Source organism: Lolium perenne, chromosome 1, assembly GCF_019359855.2.
Source record: "Lolium perenne isolate Kyuss_39 chromosome 1, Kyuss_2.0, whole genome shotgun sequence".
Classification (NCBI taxonomy): domain Eukaryota; kingdom Viridiplantae; phylum Streptophyta; class Magnoliopsida; order Poales; family Poaceae; genus Lolium; species Lolium perenne.
In genome coordinates, this window is record NC_067244.2 from 170,723,322 (window position 1) to 170,729,935 (window position 6,614).

At 39.4% G+C, this 6,614-nt stretch overlaps 1 long non-coding RNA gene across 3 annotated transcripts; it reads left to right on the plus strand.

The window, feature by feature from the left end:
- Positions 1–1,802: 1,802 nt before the first annotated feature.
- On the plus strand, positions 1,803–5,069 carry LOC127312567 (uncharacterized). 3 transcript variants are annotated; one of them, XR_007858439.1, is made up of 4 exons: positions 1,803–2,704; positions 3,094–3,509; positions 3,871–4,169; positions 4,866–5,069. It is a non-coding gene; the product is annotated as an uncharacterized lncRNA (long non-coding RNA). The 3 variants fall into 3 exon arrangements; XR_007858437.1 differs by having other exon boundaries at positions 3,080–4,169; XR_007858436.1 differs by having other exon boundaries at positions 3,094–4,169.
- Positions 5,070–6,614: the final 1,545 nt, after the last annotated feature.

The window sequence follows — 6,614 nt, forward strand, 5'->3', positions numbered from 1 at the left end:
AAACTAGAAAGGATTGGGCTAGTAAATTGAAGGATGCACTTTGGGCTTATAGAACTGCTTACAAAAATCCCATGGGAATGTCACCTTATAAAATGGTTTATGGGAAAGCTTGTCATTTACCTTTAGAACTAGAGCACAAAGCTTATTGGGCTGTTAGAGAATTAAATAAAGATCCTAAACTTGCCGGTGATAAGAGGTTGTTGCAATTAAGTTCTCTAGATGAATGGAGAAGTGAAGCTTATGAAAATGCTAAACTCTTTAAAGAGAAAGTTAAAAAATGGCATGATAGGAGGATTATCAAAAGAGAATTTAATATTGGGGATAAAGTCCTATTGTATCGGTCTCGCCTCAGATTCTTTGCAGGGAAATTACTCTCGAAATGGGAAGGACCATATGTTGTCGAGGAGGTGTATCGTTCAGGAGCAATTAAAATTAGCTCTCTCCAAGGCAATGCCACGCAAGTGGTGAATGGACAAAGACTCAAGCATTATATCTCGGGTGATTCTTATAATGTTGATGTTGATATTATTCAAGTGGAAACACCGGAGGCTTTCATCAAAGGGCAAATTGACAGTCCGCCAGAACTCGACTTTGAATAGGTAACAAGATCGGGTAATGAAAAGTACGCAATTTACTTTCCGAACAATATTTTTGCTGTTTTTGGAAAATATGAAAAATTACGAGTTCGAAACGGAGTGGAAAGGACGCACGAGGGGGTGCCACCATAGGGCGGCGCGGCCTGACCTGGGCCCGCGCCGACCTATGGTCTGGCCGCCTCGTTGCTCCTTTCCGACTCTAGTTCGATCTGGTACTTCCCTTGTGTCGTGAAAATTTTTGCTATATAATCCCCCGGACCCCTGGAGGTCCGTATATCGTGTTCTCGACGTGTTTTGTTTCGAGCTGTTTCTGCCAGGATCTGTTTTCGGTCTAGAAGCACCATGGTCTCCAAGAACAAGGGCAAGGAGTTTCCGGATGAAGATGATCGAGATCTTGGGTGGAAAGAGGAAGACAAGGACGTCAAGGAAGAGGATGAAGAAGAGGTGGAGGAAGATTCGCGCGCACACCCGCGTGCCACCATCGCAAGCATCAAGGTGGTGGACAACCCTTTTAGTGCAAACAAGAGCGCAAGAATTCGCACTGGAAGAGCGGTTCCACGTCATTACCTAGCTTCGAAAACATCTCTATCAGGCATTCACCATCCCTTCCACAATCTAATTTTCAATAATCAAATTGAAGGGACTCCAAAGGCAGCATTGCCTAGCCAGTGGGATATAGATCGTTCTAACACTGCAGGAGGGAAGGAGCCTGAGGCTGAAGAGTGGGGAAATCACTCCAAGAGCTGGGACTCGCCGTCGGACAGACTCCTTAACCGCATCGAGCACAATTCAGAGATGATTCGCAATCTCATATACAGGATTGATGAGCTTCAGGAGCTTATTGAGAAGCTTGTCAGGAATTCATCACCACCATCGCCAAAGGAGTAATTCATCATCGGTATTGGCATCCCCTTGGTTTGTTCCAAGCTTGGGGCACTACAAGAAAACCCCTAATTAAGCTACGCATATCTTACAACGAACTAGATATATGTTGCAACTTCTTTTCGTAGATACACATATAGCTGTTGCAGGCTTTATCCGTTATGAGTTCGAAAATTCGGCGCTTCCTTCTTCTGTTGTAGAGGGAAAGTTTTCATCGAGTGCGGGCTCCCGCAGCTTTTCTTTAGTTTTCCATCGCGCGCCCACCCAAAACAAATAAATAAAATGAGGCCTCATGGGATCTCGTAACTAAACTCCGTAATCACTACTCCCCAATTCTATTCGGGAGTCATCTCTTTCCCCACCGAGCGAAACCGTTCTGCGCCGCCATCCCTACCAGGACACCCTTCCGAAGACGTTCCTGCCGGACAGCCGGAGGCTATTTGGCCCTCATCCACAAGCACGCGCAGCTCCGATCTGTAGTGGCTTCGTTAGAAGGAAACATCCGCCAGGTCGATCCATGATATCCAGTGAGGGCATCATCCTCGTGCCCAGACCAGTGAACCGCGTTGGCGATCTCGTCGATCTGCAACACGTCAATGACCACCAGCAGCCTTGTGGACGAACAACAGCGACCCTGATCCCTGGATCTCGAGCTCGTCCCCCTTCAATTTTAACAACCTCCTCCGCCCAAAGGTGCCATGGACTCGCCCCCCAATAATTTCTTTATTGTAGATCCAATAATTTATCTGGTATTTTCTTTTCATGTTACTGCACCTTTCCTCAGTTTATTCTCTATCCGATAAATGAGATTTGGGATAGCTCTGTGTGCAAACTGTCGTGGTACAGTAGATGGGAATGATCTGATAAATTTTGTCTCTGATAATTCATGTTTTTATGTGGTTAGATTCATTTACATTGGTATAACTAAATATCTTTTGCTTTAGATAGTGTCCCAAGTCTACTTGGATATTCAGAATTCAGATTATGTATACCTAATTTCTCTTAACTGAACTTTGTGTGTGACAGAATCTAATTAGTACTACTTCTAAACTGCGTGCCCATATTTTGCACAGCTTGTACGTAGTATCTGTCCCTTCTTTCATAATATATGTTTGTTCTTTTTCCAATCTATGTCTATTACCATTTTTCTATTTTAGGATGCTAAGGCGTGTTAGCATAGGATCTAGGGGAGAAACAAGATCCGGTTCAGGTGGATGAAGAAACAGGTATGCAAACTCAGGGTATATAACTGTCTTAACTGTGCTGTAGCTATCTGGCCAAGTTAGTCTAATGTGTTTATTATGAAAACATGCCTCTCATTTCTCCTATATGGGATAACTAATAAGTGAACATCAGGGACCTATATGAATGCTTTGAAATCTCTAGTAATCTTAAATATCAGTGTTAGATTCATACCTTTGATCTGAATGCATTTCGTAGACTTATGAGAAGTAATAGGAAATTTGTGTTGCCCTTGATTTATGTTTTGCTTTACATCAACATTGCTCAATCAGATCCTGCAATACTTATATTGCATACATGTATAGAAACAGTGTGGTGTAAATTTTTATTCCAAGTTCATACGACTTAGCATTTAGTAGTGTGTTGTGTGTAGGCAATATCCTGGTAGGCTAAGAAACCCCAAATGCATGGAGGAAGCTAGAAGAACTGCGCTCTTGTGATGAAGATTAGATTAAGAAGTCATAAGAAGGAAGTGCAAGGAGAAGATGAAAAACACTTGGCCACAGCTAGCAAAATGCCTCGTTAGTCCAATGTAAGAAAATGTCGGTATGTTGCTTGCTCAAAGGTCTCATGCACATGTTTGAGTGTTGTTTTTTTCAGATTAAGTTTGTTGTCTCACTATTCCAAGCATAGTGTTCATGCTGTTTCATTTCGCACTAATTAAATGCTTCAGTTATTTATGCCTTCGGTTTTATTTGGTTAAATAAATTTTAGAGGATTTACTAAGATGATCTTGAATTTTGCAGTCCATGCAATTTCATAATGTTGTTAGAGATCCATCTACAGCTGGTCAGTATTACTATCTTCTCTTTCAGTTTTAAACCATCTCATCGTAATTGTTTATGTCTCCTTCATGTTAATACTCGGCCTCCAGTGTGACTTGGCTTAAAGCAACGAAGAATATACATAGTAGAGACTCAAAACCTAATTATTCTTTGGTACTTCTGTTAGCTATACTATGCAGAGAACCATTTTTTGAATATTCATAATCCTATATTTTGCTTACTGCTTCCAATTAATTTTATGTACCAAGTGGACTTAGTGCAATTATCTTACTGTATAATGCCTCACAATGTCTGCCATGGCACTTACCTAGATGTAATTACATGCTAACTAAACTATTTTTTTGTACTTGAACTGGATAATACAGGAAACATGCTCAACAACTGGTCTTGCTCAATGGGTGCTGCAAATTTAGAAGTCTTTGTGAAAATGACTTGTGGCGGGGTCTGCTGTGTGAGGATCCAGAAGATGCAATTACTGTCTACCGTTGCTGCAGATGGCCAATCTCACTAATAACTAATAAGCATTTGTGTGGCAGGGTTTGCTGGGTGAGGATCCGCACGTTGCAATTACTGTCTGCTTTTGATGTAGGTAGCCAAACTCACTATTAAGCACTTGTCAATATCAATTGTCCGGGAAGGGAAATGCAGGCATGTTCTCTATAAGGTACGCCCATACTCCTAGATAGAGACAGCATGTCATAATTCAGGAAACGTCTCATTGCAATAGGCCACTTTTTTTGATCGATCTTGGTTCAATTTATTTATTGCTTCATAATGACTAAATTTATGAGAAGTAAAATTGTATTGTACAAGGCCACCTTATATATCCTGATACAACTTGTTCTATGTATATAATCACATACTTGGTGGATAATAAAACAATATGTGGTTGTTGTGGTAATTCTTCCTAATTATGAAGAACTTTTGTTTACCTTTATGTTATAATCAACACTTGAATATGGTTAATTATTTAAGAGTTGGCGCAGTTAATATTAACACGCATTGCATGAATGCAGTTAAACATGATCTGTAGGTACAGCTTTGTCATGGATTGTTTACCTAGAAATACATATAATAAAGAACTTGTAATGTTTTGTACCTCCTGTAGTTCTTTATTTTTTGCATTGTATCTTCGGGACGTTGCATGGTTGGAAAGGAGAAATGGATGTTCAAAACGAACAGTTTTCCATATGAATTTCTGAGAAATGTTTCATTACTGAAGTTAATACCATTGGGCCAGAGTATTTCATTTCGTATCCATTCCCTTCTATCTTTTTTGTGCAAGTAATAATATTATAATTCAATACACTTGTCCAACTTTTGCCACTTTGATACTAAAATAAGTTTTTTTTAATTCCAGGACTAGAAGATCAGCGAGGAGTGAGGACATATTATATTTGGATATATGGTCTGAACATCTGAAGGAAGAATATTAGTAGGGATATATTTAGGAGTGGTTAGATTGTCATATTTTGAATCAACATTGTAAGCTGTGTGTACTCTTGGAATGATTTTCATGTATTCTGATAATGATTCCAGTAATAAAAATTCAGTTGTTTCTTCACTCGATTCAGTTTTATTCTGTGGGTTTTGCATATTGTGATAATTGTTTTCCAAATTATATTCTCTTACCATGAAAAAGATGCAGCCGGTTGATATTACATTTAAATGAAAAATATTTATTTTGAAATAATAGGTTCAACCATTTTATGTTGTCTACCAACGCATACAATTGTTGTTTGCACGCCGTTGGTATTTTGCAACGCTCAAGCTATTGTTTACCAACAGATCTATATGCGTTGCATTGTATGCTAGCAACCCCCAAAAACGCAACGCATTTTTATCCGTTGGTATAGTAGCTTGCAACGCCTATATGGGTATTTAGATACGCATAAATGCGTTGCTGTAGGGAGGGTCCTCTTGTAGTGGGGGAGTGCCGCGGTATCACATCATCACTACCTTTTACTTTTTATTGTCAAGTAGTGTCATATCATGAGTAGGGAAGTTATCATATAAGATGGATTGCAGTTGGAAGTATCTCTCCTTTAGTTGGTTGTCTATGTATCCCTTGGTGTGAGTTATCGTTATGGAATATTAATGAGAAGTCTTATCATTTACGTATTGCACATCTTATTTTAGTTTGCAATCTCTACTATATGATTTACCTTGTTGTTAGTATTGGTATCACTTTGGGAGCATTGAATAAATCTATTTGGTTTTGGCAAACTTAGCATTGGTCAATGGCAACAACACTTTGAGGTTTAAGTAGAAAAGAGAAATACATGTAGATGTTTCACTGTCTTTCTTTCTTGTTAGCTCATAGCTTATTATTCTGAAGTTAAAATTGTTTGTGCTTACAAGGAAGATGCATGATTGTTTCTATCATATGTATATTTGTTTGTTTCCCTCGACTCTTATGCTTGCTAATTAACCTTGCTAGCCAAAGACCTGTACTGAGAGGGAATACTTCTCGTGCATCCAAACCTTAGCCCAAACCTATGCCATTTGTGTCCACCATACCTACCTACTACATGGTATTTTCTGCCATTCCTAGTAAATACTTCATGTGCTACCTTTAAACAATTCAAAACTTAGTATCTCTTATTTGTGTCAATGTTTCATAGCTCATGAGGAAGTATGTGGTGTTTTATCTTTCAATCTTGTTGGGCAACTTTCACCAATGGACTAGTGGCTTCATCCGCTTATCCAATAATTTTGCAAAAAGAGCTGGCAATGGGATTCCCAGTCCCAAATTAATTAAACTAAATAGACACTCCTCCATGGTATGTGATTGATGGACGGCACCCGAAGGATTCGGTTAGCCATGGCTTGTGTAAGCAAAGGTTGGGGGGAGTGTCATCATCATAATAAAACTAAAATAAAAAGGCACTCCTTCATGGTATGAGATTGTTGGCAGGCACCCGAGGATTCGGTTAGCCATGGTTTGTGAAAGAAAAGGTTGGAAGGAGTGCCACATAAAATGAAAATAATATGGGAGCCGCTCTTTGAAGGTTTGTCTGGCAAGGGGGTTAGAGTACCCGCTACCAGTCGTTGACAACAACAAACACCTCTCAAAATGTTACTTTTATTCTCTTTATATGATTGCAAA